General features: G+C 40.9%; 1 protein-coding gene across 4 annotated transcripts in view; it reads right to left on the bottom strand.

The window, feature by feature from the left end:
• The window catches only part of TSPAN9 (tetraspanin 9), a 198,584-nt gene that overhangs the window by 174,729 nt on the left and 6,089 nt on the right, over positions 1–17,766 (bottom strand). For 2 of the 4 annotated variants that reach the window (XM_064463421.1, XM_064463407.1), the window contains one exon: positions 12,915–12,963. The exons of the other annotated variants lie outside the window; for them this stretch is intronic. The gene's annotated coding sequence lies outside the window, so the exon portion shown is untranslated. Of the gene's footprint in view, positions 1–12,914; positions 12,964–17,766 lie in introns of those variants that run through there. 4 annotated transcript variants of the gene reach the window in all.

The raw sequence follows: 17,766 nt of genomic DNA, 5'->3' as shown, positions 1-17,766 counted from the left end.
AAGGCTGAGGAAATGGGGCTTGTTTAGCCTGCGAAGGCTTTGGGAGAACAGAATAGCAGACTTTCAGTTCCTAAGAGAAGATTACTGATAACACAGAGCCAGGCTCTTTACTAAGGAATACAGCTGGTGGACACGAGACAATCAACTGAAGTTGCCACAGGACATTTAAAAAAAACAAAAAACCCAACACTGCTATGAAGTACTGGAACTGTTGTCCAAGAGGCTGTGGAATCTATATCCATGTAGATTTTTCATGACCCACCTGGACAAAGTCTGAACAACTTAGTCTGAAGTCAGCATTGATCTTGCTCTGAGGAGGAGCAGGTCTAGATAATCCCCAGAAGTCCCTTCCAACGTAAATGATTCTGCAGGAGACCTCACCTTATAACCTTCACCACATGGGAGTCAGAGGTATCACAGATTCAATACCCTTTCTGATAGTAACATCACAAACATCAATATTTATTTACTTTTTGGGTGCTCACCACTCTGAAGCAACTGCATTTATAAATGCTTTTAAAATGGTATTTTAAATGGCATTAACATCTGGCAAATGCCTGTACCAGGCCTTCCTGTTCTGCATTCACAAGGAGTGCTGGCATACGTTTGTAGCATTGAGGAATGTTTGGGCTGCTCACCCACAGCTTACATGCTTAGTTAGCAGCACTTGTTTCAAGAAAATTTAAATCAATGTCCCCACTCCCTCTGTATGCTTCCTTCAGTACAAACATATTGATATGGGTACTAAGATGCATAAGGTCATATAGACACAAGACTTTTAATCAGGCTAGAAGCAAGTCTTTGGAAAGTTTCCATGATCCATGATGATGATAGTCACCCTTGGCCTGTGTATCAACTCTAAAGTGCCACTATCCTTACCATATCTGCTCCATAATAACCATCATTAGCATGAAGGCTGCCAGATGTAGAATAGTGTCAAGTATCTGACCACAATAGTCAATGACGGAACCCACATTTAATGTCATTAATCTAGATTAAAAATTTATATCAATCATGAGTAGACTTGCTGACAGCAACTCTGAGAGCAGCAATAACCCAGCAGGGCCAAACTAAATTGCTGCCTGGTAGGCAGAGTCTGATGTAATACTTGGCTTCAAGTTGCTCCCATGACTCTCAGTTACACATACAGTATCAGCATTAAGCATTACGTCACAGTAAGCACCCTGGATCTCTGAAGCACAGTTAAATGTTCAGGAGGACAAAAGATAAATACAGTTTTAAAAGAGAATGATGTTTATAAATATTTCACAGTAATGTCTAAGTCTCTAAAGGAGAGGAGAGCAGAGTTCATCAAGTACAGAAGTTTCAAAATCACTTTGCTCAGCTACATACTTTCACAGCAGTGCTGCTGCTTTATGTACGTTCTCAGCATAATATAATGATATATAATTCTGCTGCATGGGCATGCTCAGATACCACAACCATCATACATACCATCCTTTGGGGATCTCTGAATTAGTAGATCATCTAGTCTGGCATCCATCCACTTTAACAAAACAACCCATCTAACCCAAAGGGTATTTCCCATCATCTTTGTTGACTGTCCCACAGCTGTGGGCAGACTAACTCCTCAGTGGCCTGCAGCCTGTTTCTTTTCTCTCTTTTCCTGGATGCTCCCATAATGCCCTCCTATTGCATGAAAGAAGTTACTGAAATGGGAGGAAAATGCCTCCAGTTTTGCTGAACAACAAACATGCATCCAATCTCATGCAACAACTTATTGTCACATTGTGACACGCTCATGTGACATGTTCTTACAGTACCAGAAGTTCACTTGTCCCTTGACAGGAAGTTTGTGGGCACCGTGATCAGATCAGAGCAGACACACCATGATGCAGAGCCTGCCAGTGCTTCACTTAAATTATTAGATCATGTGCAGTCTTGAAATGCTGAGTGCTATACTCTCACAGGAAGGGAGAAGAATCTCATAGCAGTCAGTAAGGAGGGAAAATTGTTGCCACTTGAAAATCCCTAATTTAACTTAATAGGTGGAGAACAGGCTTAAAAGCTGAAACCAAACATTCAATACAGAATCATTAAGGTTGGAAAAGACCTCTAAGATCAAGACCAACTGTCAACCCAACACCACCGCACCTCCTAAGCATGCCCTGAAGTGCCACATCTGCACGTTTTTTGAACGCCTCCAGGGATGGTGACTCTACCACCTCTCTCCGCAGCCTGTTCCAATGCTAGACAACCCTTTCAGCAAAGTTTTTCCTAATATCTAATCTAAACCTCCCCTGGTGCAACTTGAGGCCATTTCTTCTTGTCACTTGTTACTTGGGAGAAGAGACCAACATCCACCTCACTACAACCCCCTTTCAAGCAGTTGTACAGAGCGATAAGGTCTCCCCTCAGCCTACTTTTCTCCAGGATAAACAACCCCAGTTCCCTTAGCTGCTCCTCATAAGACTTGTGTTCTAGACCCTTTACCAGCTTTGTTGCCCTTCTCTGGACGTGCTCCAGCACCTCAATGTCCTTCTTGTAGTGAGGGGCCCAAAACTGAACACAGTACTCGAGGTGCGGCCTCACCAGCGCCTAGTACAGGGGCACAATCACTTCCCTACTCCTACTGGCCTCACTATTCCTGATACGAGCCAGGATGCTGTTGGCCTTCTTGGCCACCCGGGCATACTGCTGGCTCATGTTCAGCTGGCTGTCAACCAACACCCCCAGGTCCTTTTCCGCCAGGCAGTTTTCCAGCCACTCTTCCCAAATATCCCTCTCCAAGTAGGATTTGAGTATTATATTTATGTATTCATTACCTAACTGTACCCCCAAACTGTTTTAAATGCACTAGACTCACAGCCCCACCATCAACCTTGATGATGACTTCTACAATCTATAATAACGATATGCTGTATGAAAAGCAGACAATTTTCCTTTGTTGGTTTTCCCATCTTTGAGTTTCATTGAGCCTCCCCTTCTTATACATGACAGAAAGCAATCAAAAGCTTTCTTTTATGGTTCTTGGAAGACTACCAAATTAAAGACAGGATGGCATGTATAATAATACTATATATTTTCAATTTTAAGTACTTACTTGATATGTTTGTTTGAAGTGGGTATCCATGGAATTATGATAATGCAAATAAAAGTGCATAATGTTATTTTGAAACAAGGGTACAAATATATCTACAGCTTTCTGTAAATTGAGTGCAGAGGACAAAAGTTGGACAGAGTCACTAAACAGTTTCAGTATTTTAACCTGAAAAACATTGAAGATTAGTCTTTTTCTCTCTCTTTACATGACCTCCTTTAAAAGAGAAAATTTCCATGCCCATACTACTTTATTTCTTTCCACATACTGCTGCTATCTTCTGATTCATCTAAGGTTCACCAGCCTCATTTAATACATTTCAAATTGGGTAGCTGTGGATGATTTAACAAACAGGAATTTGTCTGAGCTTGGCTGGATTCCCTCAACTGCACCCTCATCCACCAGTTGTAGATGACTGGTACTAGCCAACTGTAAACCACTGTTCCGGCACAAGTAACAATTGTTTAAAAAAAAAAAAACCAACAACAACAAAAAACCCCACAACGTAGAGTTTAATCTGTGTATTGTTCTGTGCTGCTATCAAAGGAAGCACTCGCATGAAAATACAAAAGCAGGAAACATTTAAGAAGTACATTCCTGTGCACCAGCTCTTTGCCGGTTTAAGTCTTCATTGCACAGTGCACCATACCAATAAATAAAAGATGCACTGTGGACAGCTTTAAAGCAAAAACAAACAAAAAACCCCCAAACCAACCAACCACCCCCCAAAAAAAAACTCAGACCAAACAACAAGCAGACTGAAGACTACAGCAGCAAACACTTGTGACTTGTAAAAAAATCCTAACAAAGGTCATTGTTGCCCCTGAGATTTTTATTTCAGCTTTGAAAGCCAGACATATACAAATGTCAGTAAATGCCAAAGTTAATAAATAGTGTTCTTATACCACCATACTCACTGGCTTTCCACAAATTCTCTTTTTTTCAATTAAATAACAAGGTTATAATAATAAATTACAAGGAAGGATACCAGTTTTGCTAGCATACTGATTTTCTTATTCAGAACTGCAAAATATCAATATTCAATTTACTCTGGGAGTCCTCTTCCCATCGTGCATGTCTCTGGAATGACCCGAACAGCACCAAGTATCATAGGTGTGGCTGGACAAAGAGCACCCTCGACAGTTTTTCTGTGTGAGGTCTCCTACAAAAAATTCAGCTCTGAAGCACATCTTAATTTTCTAGTATGTGAACAGAACTTAGAATCACAAGCCACATATTTTAAGGAACACTTCTCACAATGCTTTAAGTTTAAATTGTATAGCCACCATTAAAAAAATTAACATCAAAACAGTGAAGAAAACATGTATGTCACAACATGCAGCCTTCACTAACTTCCTCCCGAGTTTCTATATTCTTTTTAAGATGTATACAGTATGTAAGAAAAAAAGTAGGAAATGCTGTCAGAGAAGCGTATAACATAAATTAGATACATAAATACTATTAGGCTAAAAATAATACCCTGGAGACAATAAAAACTAATTGTTAGACATTACCTTTTTAGAAGTATGCTTATAAAATGCAAATACATTATAAAATCAAAACCACTTTTTAAAAATTACATCTGAAACTACCTAGTTTTCTGTTTTCACCTTAAATTGCACAAACACTTTAAAAAGATTACAAAAATTAATATGACAAAAAGATAGGTCATAATATGAGTTTTGCCCAGTAACTGGTATTAACATACTTTTCAGCAGTGCTGTGTGACAAGTCCATCAGCTTGTTTAGGCTGAGAACAATCCAAAATAACTACAGTGTCAACACCCTGAGTGTGAATGCTTATGTCAGAGACAGAGCCCCTGCAAAGTCTGATTATGCTTTAGGCTTACATTCTACCCAAATTCAAACTAACTGTGCTGTAAGGATGAGTTCATGCTTTTGCAACTGCTCCCCACAAATCTGTGTCATCTGTCCTGCTTAGAGCCACAGGCACCAAATTCCATTTCTGTTCTTAGCCATGAATGGCTCACTCACCATGCCCACAGCCTCTACCCTCATTCTTACCACTCCTAGCAATGTACAGTCAAGCCTGACTTAATGCTTGTCCCTGGAACAGAAAGTAAAAATAACACACAAAGGCAAACCAAATGCTAGCAACCTTGGGTTCAAATTTTATCCACCTTGCATAGCATCAGATAGGCGAGCTCAAAATGTTTTGTGCTTAACCTCCTCCTGGTCCATGTGACAGGCTTTTGTCAATTGGTATGTCTTTCATTTCCATCTGACTTTATTGCCTAGCTTTGTACTAAATACCTTATCAAAATTCAAACATGTTTTATCAACTGTCAATTCAATCAAGTAATTGAATCAGATAAGGGTCTGGGATTTCCTTGATGCAGCTCACTTAGAAAAAGAAGTTTCCTGGTGAGTTACTTTGGGGAATCTCTCCATGAGCCTCTGAAACCCACTAATGAGGGCAAATTAGAGGAAATACAATAGGTTTTCCATCTCTCCCATCCTGTGCTCTGTATAGCAATAGTGCATTTATGTCTTACTTTTCTTATTAATAGTACTGCTTTATGTCTCTGTCCTCAGATATTGTGCACCAAATCCTAGCTAACCGACCATTTGTTTCCTAATTCCCCCATTTTCCTTCTCAAACATTCCTAGAGTGAGGATTTTAAAACAGGAAAAATTATACAATACAAGGTCAATTAATCTCCATGTCAGCCTGAGAGCAATATATTGGCAGGATGGAAAAGATAAAACAACTAAGTAGCATAGTTTAGTCAAGAACTGCACAGGGCAGAGTACAAGCTAACAGCCTCCCAGTATTGCAATGGTAGGAACACAAAGGGGAAGACTGATTAATTAGCTTGATAGAAGGGAAAGAACTAGGATTAATGGCTATTCTTGTTACCTACACATATCACCAACTTTTTTGTAAAAGCACTGAACTGTCAGCCCAAGCAACAGGCTTGGCAAAAGCCTTGACAATGACTTCTACATCATGATACACCATCCAAAAACTATAGAGTGTATCAGGAAAAAAATTCTGTGATTCCGCTTAAGGGAAACCTAGCCTCCTAAGGGGCACCCAGCTGCCTGAAAATCTGCAGCAACTGAACCAAAGCACCAGGAAACACATTAATAGTAAGTAATTTGATACTGGCTCTACAGAGGGCTGAAACATTTTCACCTCACCACCCTCTCTAACTCTGTGATACTACAAATGTTTCTGCTGAGCGACAGAGGTATCCCTTTGAAAATGATGGGGAGGAGATCAGGGCTACTAGCAAGGAAAGTAGCACAGCTCCTAAAATCCCACTTAGGTCCACATGGAGCTAGAGATACATGACCTAATATCTCTCCTACACTGAAGGAAATTGTTCAGGGATAAGGGCAAAAGAATAAAAATATGGAAAGAAAGAATCCACTGATAATTAAAGTGTTTGGTACCCTAATAAGCTCATTTTCTTGGCTCCTTAAGACAAATACACCTAACCATACACAGCCCCTCCAGAGCTGAGCAGCACGAATGTGATGTGCAGAGCAGGCATGAATATCTGGCTCAAGAATTTAAATATAGCAGCTGAAAAAAATCAAGAGTTCAAACTGGGTTTGAATTGACTGTAGCCTCCAGTAGAAAATGCTTAAGGTCTGATAATAAGACTGAAAACTACTGCTTTAAGAAATTGAATTTACTTCACAGCTGTCCAATAGGCTACCATATGAACATATACACATCACTATTAAAAATGAGGCCTTTCCATTTTAACAGAGAGATGCAGACAATCCACTGCATGCAACAAAATACATACATGGCCCAGCTCAGATCAGAGAGAATCACCCCCAGTTGCTTTCCTAGGCAGCCACGCTCAAGAACTGCTGTATGGAACACAGCTGGGGACCGCAGCTCTGTGGGAGCTTCGTTACAAGCAATAGGGAAAACAAGCTAAGGAAGAGCAGAAAATGGTGCTCCATCAGTGATGGCATTCTTCCATGCCTTCTCCCACATGACAAATGAAGAACTAGTCTCACCTTATCATTCATAGGAGTTTGATTATACACGTCACTAAAGCCTCAAGTGAAAGTTTTTCTCCATATTAAAACACTTAAATAAAAACCTACCTGTGGGAGAGAGCCACAAATCTGATATTCCAAGGAAGCAGAAGAAATAAGAAAACGTGTTTTCTTGGTGACAGTGGTAGCACCAGGGAGAACCTCTTAAATTCATTAACAATGGGGGCAAATATTCCAGGTTCAAGCAACCTGAGAAGAGCCAGAGATTAATTCTTAACAATATCGCTGGGACAAATAAGTTTCCTTTCTCCATAACTAATTTACCTTTTGCCAGCAGGGTGCTCTCATACATGGTGATTTAAATTTATGCACATTACAGCTTAGCTATATCATATTACTTAGGAACTTACTGGACAGGATCATTTACAATTCTACCTCAAGGCCTCAGAATCCCCTATAAAGGAAAGGGAAGTAAGCAGAGCAGGAGGCCCCCATGGCTCAACCATGAACTCCTGGATCTACTCAAATCCAAAAGGGAAGCATACCAGAGATGGAGAAGTGGAGGATTATCTGTCGAGGGCTACAAGGGCATTGCCAGAGTGTGTAGAGATGCAGTTAGAAAAGCAAAAGCCCAGCTTGAATTGAAAGTGGCCATAGATGTCAAAAATAACAAGAAAGGTTTCTTCAGGTATGTCAAGCATAAGCAGAAGAAGAAGGAGAACACAGGCCCACTGTTAAACAGAAAAGGAGAGTCAATCACCAACGATGCAGAAAAGGCAGAGGTCCTTAACACTTTCTTCACCTCTGTCTTTACCAACATTATAGGGTCCAGGCTTTGGGAATGAAATTCTCGGTTGATCCAAACACTGACCCACCATGAGTGAAGGAAGGGTTAGTATGTGAATTATTACAGAGGCTTGACCCCTACAAACTGACAGGCCCAGACACCATCCACCCGAGGGTGTTGAGAGAGCTGGCTGACATCATCTCAAGGCCACTCTCCATAATCTTCGATAAGTCGTGGAGAACAGAGGATGTCCCAGAGGACTGGAGGAAGGCAAATGTTACCCCTATCTACAAGAAAGGCTCGAGTGAGGATCTTGGTAACTATAGGCCCATCAGCGTTACTTCAATCTCTGGGAAAGTTATGGAATGAATCTTCCTGGGGGCCATCACAAGTCAATTGAAGCATATGATTGGGAAAAGCCAACATGGCTTCACTAAAGGCAGATCGTGCTTGAGAAACCTGGTGGCCTTCTATGACAAAGTGACTTGTCTGGTTGACATGGGGCAGGCAGTGGACATTGTCTACCTGGACTTCTCCAAGGCCTTTGATACAGTCGCCCACAGTCTTCTCCTGGAGAAATTGATGTGTTATGGCCTAGACAAGTGGTCTGTGCAGTGGGTGGCTGACAGGCCGCACCCAAAGGATGGTGGTAAATAGCTCCTTTTCAAAGTGGCAACCTGTCACAAGTGGGGTCCCCCAGGGATCGATATTGGGCCCAATGTTGTTCAACATCTTTGTAAGTGATTTGGGTAATGGAATCAAGTGTAGCCTGATGAATTTTGCAGATGATACCAAGTTGAGTGGGGAAGTAGACACCCTGGAAGGGAGAGCTGCTCTGCAGGAAGATCTGGACAGGCTGGAAGAGTGGGCCAACAAGAACCTTATGAAGTTCAACAAGGAGAAGTGTAAGATCATGCACCTGGGAAAACATAATGCGGGAGTGCAGCACAGACTGGGATCCACCGGGCTGGAGAGCAGCTCTGTGGAAAGGGACCTGGGGTGCCTGGTGGACAGGAAGCTCAATAGGAGCAAAGAGCGTGCTGCTGCGGCCAAAGAGGCCGATAGGATGCTGGGTTGCATCACACAGGGCATCACCAGCAGACATAAAGTAGTCATCATCCTGCTCTACTCAGCTCTTGTCAGGCCACACCTGGAGTACTGCGTACAGTTCTGGTCCCCGCTATACAAAAAAGATGTAGACAGGCTGGAAGGGGTCCGGAGAAGGGCCACCAAGACGATCAAAGGATTGGGAAGCCTGCCATACGAGGGTAGGCTGAGAGAGCTGGGTTTGTTCAGCCTTGAGAAAAGGAGGCTTAGAGGGGATCTCATCACCAAGTACCAGTACTTCAGGGGTAGCTACAAAGATGATGGAGACTCCCTTTTTGCACGGAGTCACGTGGAGAGGACAAGGGGGAATGGACACAAGTTGCTCTTGGGGAGATTCCAGTTGGACATGAGAGGAAAATTTTTCACTGTGAGAACAGTCGACCATTGGTATAGTCTCCCCAGGGAAGTGTGGACTCCACCACATTGGACGCTTTTAAGATCCAGCTGGGCCATCTTGTCTAGACTGTGCTCTTCCTAGAAAGATTGGACTAGATGATCTCTGAGGTCCCTTCCAACCTGTGATTCTGTGAATCCAGTTTAAAACAGAGACACCTGTAAACAAAACTACCCTGACCTGGCCAAAGGCCAATCCCAAGGCCACTTCCCAGAGGAACTTTGTTTTCCTCATGCTATCTCAGCAGGACTTCTAGTAATGTTCCTGAAGACCTGATCTAACATTTCCATTTAACTGGACAAGCTCTTTGTATGACAAAGAAGAGTGACTTCTTGGCATCAGTCTCTGAAGTCAGACATGAATGATGTGTTGGCCCAGCTGTGGAACACCCCAGCACATTACAGACATTTTATAAATGTGTTACTATGCCTTTGACACAATCAGGTCATCAAGTTATTTCTGTAACTGCAAGACAGCCAAATAAGGTAACTAAAGGTGTTCTCATACTTCTCTTTCTCACCTTGCTTGTCTGATTTCGTTTTGGATTAAACTTTACAGTCTATATTTGTCCAGTACTTCCCAGGCCCTCCTCTCTGTACCTCACTCTGCTGGGAGCAGCCAATGAATTTGGGAGCAATAACCCTGCTCACAGTCCAAAACAAACTAGACAAAGGAAAGACAGGCCCGCCCCAATGAGGTATCCAGGGTTAGCCTAGAAGATCCCACAGTCCACCACGTGGGTAAGGCATAGTGCCAACTTGGCCCCATACAACAGCACCTCAAACATTTAAAACCCATTATTGAATACATCTTATGTGTTAAAACGTGCATCTTATTTAAAATGGCTCCCTGGCAAAAACATACCATCACAAAGCATCTCGTATGTCCTTTTTGATTCCATTACACAACAGTGAGAACAATCAGAGCTTACAGTGCTTTATGGACATTTAAAAAAAAAAAAAAACCAAAAATCACAGTGAGTAGTGGTTTTAAGATATAACTGAAGACTGCCTCCACTAATCATCTAGGCCTGACTTCTCTACTGAGCAGTTTCCTGCAACAGCTTTTATAATACCCTGCATTTAATTTTGCATGATGAGTAGGAGTATTTCACTCAACTTCAACACCACATGCTAGCAAGGTATTCAATCATTTTATTTTAACAACAAATATGTTGTTCAGATGCTAGAAATGCAAGCCTGGCAAGCTTTTTAATATGCACAAGTATGTTTCATGGAAAGTGAAAAGCTCATTTCCCATTCTGCTCAGCATGACAAAGTCCTATCTTCTTAGCAGAAATGGACACCTTGGAAAAGAAAATCCTTGAATTACAGAAAAGGGTATCTGAAATCCCACAGCTAACACTGATCAGCACGGTAAAGAAAGTGAGGTAATTTCCAGACCTCCACTAGAGATGGGATACTAATTTTTCAATCTGCTGTGAAACTGATTTCAGTAACATAACCGAAAGGGGAGAAAATGGCATATTACCATGAACGCAAGAAAAATGTTTGAAGTATCCTATTTATCTTCTCTCTCTGAGGGATGTGGATTCTTTTGTACTCCTTGATGATGTGATTCTCAGATCAGCATTCTGGGAATCAAGCCGGTGCCCATTTACTAGTGTAACATGATCATTTAGCATAATTAGCATATGATATTTCAACACTGCCATGGACTTTGACCAGATCTGAAATGTAAATATTTGCCAAACAGTACATCCTAGTGCCCAGTGCTACATAATGGTGTAACTTAAGACACTCACTTGATGCGCTTTCTCTTCTGGGGGCAGAGTTAAGGCTGCTGTGGGAATTCTCTCTTTCATAACACAAGGCAGTTTAAACATTGTAGATAATGTTACATTAATTTCTGCAGTTTCAAATTTTAAAGGTGTGGAAACAAGGTGAAAGAGCTCACAGTACAGCAATCATTTCAAGTGGCACAAGGATGAACAGAAAGAAAACTCCTGGAACCAATAACTATTTCAAGCTTTCCCAGCTACCTTTTCCCTGGTGTACTCCATCATCCAAGAGCAGAGCCCAGCTTTCCTAGGACACAGGAATCAACAAAGCTCTATTTGGTATGATTCAGAGCATAGCACACATGCAAAAAGTAATCAAAACAATCACCACAAGATGTAAATACACAGCAGCCTCACAGGGCAGACATAAAAAGCCTTGGCTTAGGCACAAAACAACTGCCTTAAATTCTACAGCATGAAAATTTATAGGTTTGTTACCTTACATACTGTAACATTTTGTCTCACCTATGATAAATACAGATGTTACCTATATCGATGCCTAACAACCCCAAACTATCTCTTCATTCTTTTTCTTGCAACAGAAATACCCAGAAGCTGTTCATGTCAACAGCAAATGTACAGATTTTAAGCTAGTTGTATACCTCTTATTAATACATCTTATCACTAATATTTTCTCTCAGAAACATGCAGTTCCTGCAAGTGACATTTTCCACAGCAGGTAGACAACAGAACTACTGCCTTGACATTGAAAAATCCCTCTCCGTATATTTCTCAGTTCTCCCTTATAAAAACAGTATCCCAAGGTCAATGCATCTTTGCCATATCCCCAAGACTGAGTCACTGTGTGGCATCACCTGTAATGATGATTTACACAAAAGTAAAGGAAAGCTTCAGCATTTCTTTTTCTTAGCCTCATCTAACATGTTCTTTCCCTTTTTCAATTACAGCAATTTTTTTTTTCCTTTACAGACCATAATCTCTCATCACTCATCCCAAAATGTACAATAGTAGGTGTTCTTTGCCTGCAGTTTTCTTTATAAAATTTTACACAAGCAGCACAGAATCATGTAACAGTCCTTGACAGGCCAAGTGCATGAGTGGACTATTATCCCTCTGCTGTTCCCATTGCTAGGACCTACCAACCTGCACTCCTTGCAGCCTTTGGCAGAACATGTGGCATTCAGCAGAAAGGTGGCTCTCACCTTTCCTTTCCCTGAAGGGCCAGAAGTTGCTTCCTCTACCACATCAGAAATGCAACGAAAGGTACGCAGTGCCATGTTTTCCACTCACTTCTTAGCCAAGGCTAATCCATGAAGAACATAGGGAGCGTAAAAACACAAAGCAATAGGCCCAGAGCTGCACTAGGACAACTAATGCTAGGGTAGCAGTGGGTTCTCCAACATGAGTCTGTTTTTGCAAGCCTGTTAATATAATTACAGTTGCACAAAAGGATAAAACTGACATGCACTACTGAAAGTGCTAACAGTAGGAACGCTGTTTTGTTCTTCCGTGCTTCCTTTCCGTTCAAACGTCAGAGACAGGTAAGAACACAGACGAAGAAGAATATTTGCATATAACGAAGAGAATTACTGTCTTCCTCTGTTACATTTCCTTGGCTACCTACAGCAGGACGTGGAGACAACCCCAAAACAACCACGTTACTCTGGACTCTCTCAGCATTTGTGGCACAAAAATAACAGATCACAAGAAGGTTTCCTAAGGGCTCAGTGTTGGCCCAACTCATCTTCCCTTAATGTCAATGCGAGCAGCGTTAAAGATGAGATTGACTGACTCTGAGTACCCTTCACTGAGATCTTACCTTCTTGAGATAATTTGATGAACACCAATGGAAAAGTCACAGACCAAACCTGGGGAGATAAAGAAGACCAAAGTGAACTTTGTTGCCTTTTGGACTCACCTACCATCACAAACCCTATTACCTCAAGAGGACAGAAAGAAGGGATTGGGGTGGGGGTGGCCAGAATAGGAAAAGTTATGTCAAATTCCACCTCCTTCTGAACAAAAGGTGTAAGTCTAAACACTGGTCTCTAGGGCATAATCTACTGATTTCATCTGGACTCAAATGGAAATAATGACAATAGGCAAAATATTAAAACAGACTCACAGAAACTAAAAGGAAAACAGAGATTAGGGGGAAAAATCAAAACTTGTGTGTCAATTAAATCAGAAATACTAGTCAGAAAAATCCAGTGCTTCTTCCCCTTTGCATTTAGGTCCCCTATCATCACCATGACACCTGATGACCTGTTTACAGCAGCAAGAACAGAAATTAAGCGAGACCTTTCCCGATGAACTCTTCTGCACTAGTCCCACTTTTTGACTGGTCTCATCTTTGCTTCTAGTACAACAAACCACTGCTGGAATGAAAATCACTGAAAACCAAACAACATAAAGTACCCCACTTTCTCCAATTGATACTGGTACTTTCAGGGCTGCAACAGTACCACCCCAATGTTAGAATGGTGCTGCAAAAATAGCAAACTGACAATAGTGAAACCAGGACCTTCTCCAACCACGTGGAGGAGAAACACAGAATAGTACCATCTCCAATGTTTAAAACCCCATAAAAATTACTGCAGCTGCACACAGAAAGTACAGGCTGATTATTAAAAAAATATTGATTATCCACCCAACTTGGTCAATAGAAATGCTTCCATTATTCCATTGTTGTTGGTGGTTTCTAAATGCTTTCCCTCAGCTTGCCTCACTGTATCACCTAAGATTCTGAAACACTTTTTTCAGAGCCTATAGTCACAAAAAGTATTCAAGCATATCTATGAGAAAATAACTAATTCCTAGATGTTTTGAGATTTCAAATATAAGGCATTTTTAAAGGTGGATAAGAAAATTGAGTTTCAAAAATGGTGTTTTCAAAACTAACCACTGCCCCTTTCAGAATAGTAAACATGGAGCTAATTAGTTGCCTTCACTTTCAAATCTTTTTGCATTCAATTTTAAGAAGTAGTTTACCTCAAATTAACCATTGCCTTTGTTGCCAAGATAAGGTCTTATTGATTTCACAGTTCATATCATACACACCAGTTCTATACATCTTCCATAAAGTGAACTAATACTACATGAACACTAGGCTCATTGCTGATGTCAGGTTCTATGTCAGGCACATGCAGGCAACCAACCAACCAACCCAGCTCCCTAGAGACACAATAGACAACTTTATTTTGTCAACTGAATTTCATCATACTGAAGTAAAATCTGGCTTAGCTAAAAATAATATTTTTTCTTAATTTCAAAAATGTAATAACCCAAGTTTCCTACAGTTCCACTGCACAGGTGTTGGCTAGTTAGTCAAATCGATGTCACACAGAGTATGCTGTCAATGACATTAAAAGGTTAACTACTTTCACCACTGATGTAAGCCTTTTATGAATACAGCATGATTTGTAGCAAGGACAGAAAGTTCTGAGAGAGTCCTTCAAGTCATGTAACTCAGTGTCAGGCACTCATCACATCACAGGTACGCTGCTTGGCTTGATTTAAGACAGGTCTAAGGAAAATTAAGAAAGGAAGATCAAACACTTCCAAGAAAACTGTTAGAGGGAAGAAGTCCTGCTGTTGACCAAGGCAAGTGTTGATAACAAACTCAAAGAAATAAGAATTAGACCAGAACTGGTGAGATGAAAATTCACAGACAGATGTAACTGAAGAGCTCATTCCATGCCCTCCTGGATTTGCTGTAGGGTTCAGGGAGGTAGAAGGTTGTTGCAGCAAATGATGCTGCAAGGATCAGACACCCTGCAAATCCTTCAGAAACTTGCATCTTTCACCATGTTGTCTACATGGGTGGGGAACTGTACTCAACAGCCAGGCAATCTGTCCACTCCACTGTTCACAGCAGAAAGAGGTGAGGAGACAGGGCTGGCTTCCAAACCAGAAGTCCTATAACATGAAGGCTAGCAAAACCTAGAAAAAAAAATGTAGATCTTTTCTCTTATAGGAAGCTCAATGATTGGTAGGCACTTATCCCCTGATAACCATTAGGTACATCACCACATTTAGACCTCTAAAATAAAGCATACTTGTCTTTCAGTTCCTCAAATCATGTCCCAAGGGCAAGCAAAGTCTGTTTGCTCTCATAAATAGATGCCTTGGACTAATGCCATTGACACCAGATAAATACCTACTTTGGCTGTCACTGATAGTTCCAAGTTTGCTGTGAGGATATTTTGTACCTGAAGCATGGGATACATTTATTTTATTAATAAAATTAAAACCTACATCTCTAACCACTTTCAAATCTTTGAAACAGTAACAAGTCTGTCTAGTAATCCATGCAGAAACAGCCTGATAGCTATCTTCTTATACTGACTTCAGTGGAACACGGAGCAAAGAACATAACCTCTTGGTGCCTCTTAAGAGTAAAGGAGAGGGATGCCTTAGCAGCTCCAAAAGAGACAAGTGCCTTAAGAAGATTTTGAGAAGTGACTTTCAAGTTTAAAAAACATAGGAATTAAACAGTATTTGCTAAAGCAGAATGAAAGTTGGAGATTTCTGCACAAAGCAACATTTCTCTTTAAAGCTTATTAAAAAGCCACACATCTAAATGACTTAAACTAGTTTTGTTTCCTGTTGTGGTTGAATATAAAAGCAGCAAGGAAGAAACAGACTATAGTCAGCAAAACAGAATGGTTCTTTTATCATAGAATGAACTTCCTCAGCTCTTCAAAGAGGAATTGATGGAGAATAGAATGAGAAGGAAGGGTTGAAGATGGAGCCTATGTAGCTGGGAAAGGCAAGCTACGATGAGACACAAGCAGGACTTTTTGCTTTCATAAAAGAAAGCAAGACACAACAGAGATTGCTTGGGGGTCCCTGGAGAGTAGGAAACTTCAACTGGTGGAGTAAAAAAAAGAAAGCCTAAGAGCAAAAAAGAGAAAGAACCTAATGAAGGTGAATTCTTCAGGGAAAGCTGCTTTTAAAAAGATGTCTTGAGAAATTATTTAAAGAAAAATAGAATGAAAAGGGAAGAGTTCCTTCTATAATTCTTGGGAGATATTTTGTGGTGACCATCCTACAAGGAAAAGGTGGGACAATATGGAACTTGGAAAATTGAAAGCCACACAGATGAATTTACATTGGTGTTGGAACTTAAGACTCTCTCTCTGTTCTCATTTCCCCTGCCTAGTTCTCCCTAGAAGTCCCCTTCTCTGCTTCACAGTCCTTTTCACTTTGCCTTCTCTATTTGGAATAGAGAACACTTCCAAAAAGCTCCTGTTCACCATGAAGCCTCTTCCTCTCTTTCATATGGATCACTGGTCCTAGCAATTACTTTTACCATGGCTTTCTTACCCTAATCTACAACCACATTCACCTGAAATACGGTCCTGGCTCTTCTCTGGTACACTATAGAGCTTCTCCTGTTTCAGGTGGGTAAGACCCAGCCCCTCTTCCATCCTGAGTGGGTGTAAGGAAAATAAGTTGGAAATTTTTCTAGAGTTGCAGTTCTTCCCACTTGCTCTTCACCTTTTATGGCACCAAATAGCAACGCTATAGGTGTTTACACAATTTATATGCTACTCATAGATGCCTCTGCTGCTATCAATAGTGTCCCAGGTGCTATGAAATGCAAGTCTTGCCTGTCCTGTCACTTTCTCCATTGCTGGGAAACAGATCAGCAAGAGCCTTTTTAACACTCAGAGCCACTGTTACTTGGCAAAACTTTGTGAAACAGCACAGCAGCACCAGAGAGATCTAAATGTTCTGTGGTATGAAAGAGAATCACTTTAAACTATTTATATTTGGAAGGTTTCCTTTACAGGCTTTTAAGCCAGCCATTTAGTTTTTTATTTTACAAGGCAATATGCTCCTGTCTGCTTGTTAGTACACATCTCTTCTATTGCCAGAGCCATTATCTCATTCTCCTGATTATATTTTGTCCACATATAAACAATACTCTGCACACTATCCTCAAGTGGAAACAATATTCTAGACACTCTTAGAACATTGCTTTCGATACTTCGTAACTTCAGATGCACTTTCTTCAAATGAACTAAAGCAACAACCTTCATTCACATAAGGTTACAGTCTTAACATAAAATGCAGTGCAAATCTGATTTTGGGATAAGTATGCATTTGACAAATCAAAGAACTGTTCAAAATAAAGCTAGGTGAACATCCAGGGCAGAACTGTATGCAGAGTTATGCATAAAAAACAGCAGGCACAGAGAAAGGAAAATATGCTTACAAAAGCATTCTTGAATTGTTCAACCTTTAGAAATGAGCAAATGCAAACAGAAAAGTCTCCTTGCCTGTGCTCAGCATGAGTTTTGAGTATTGCTGCAATCACCATAAAAACTGTTTGTCAACATACTTCCATAAGGCACTTGAGGAGCTAGCATGCCCTACCAAATTGCAAAAGACTAGGAACTTGGGTAAAACTAGACTATGCAATGCTGTCTCTCAGGCTTTGCCCCTGTATGGCCATATCCATTTGGAAATTAGTAATTATTACCTAGAGGTTATAGAGAAAAGTGCAATCCCTGGATACAGATAGAACTACTTTGTCACCACCTTTTCTTTCCTACAACTCCTTCCCACCAGTGTCCTAAACCCAGGATTCCTTCAACTTCAAGCCCTGCCTCCCTCAATCCTTCAGGTTGAATGACTTTAGTTAGGAGTGAACTTGAAGGACA

This window comes from Phalacrocorax carbo, chromosome 1 (genome assembly GCF_963921805.1).
Source record: "Phalacrocorax carbo chromosome 1, bPhaCar2.1, whole genome shotgun sequence".
NCBI classification, from domain to species: Eukaryota; Metazoa; Chordata; class Aves; order Suliformes; family Phalacrocoracidae; genus Phalacrocorax; species Phalacrocorax carbo.
Note: the sequence above shows the minus strand (reverse complement) of the source record. Positions and strands in the feature narration are given on the sequence as shown.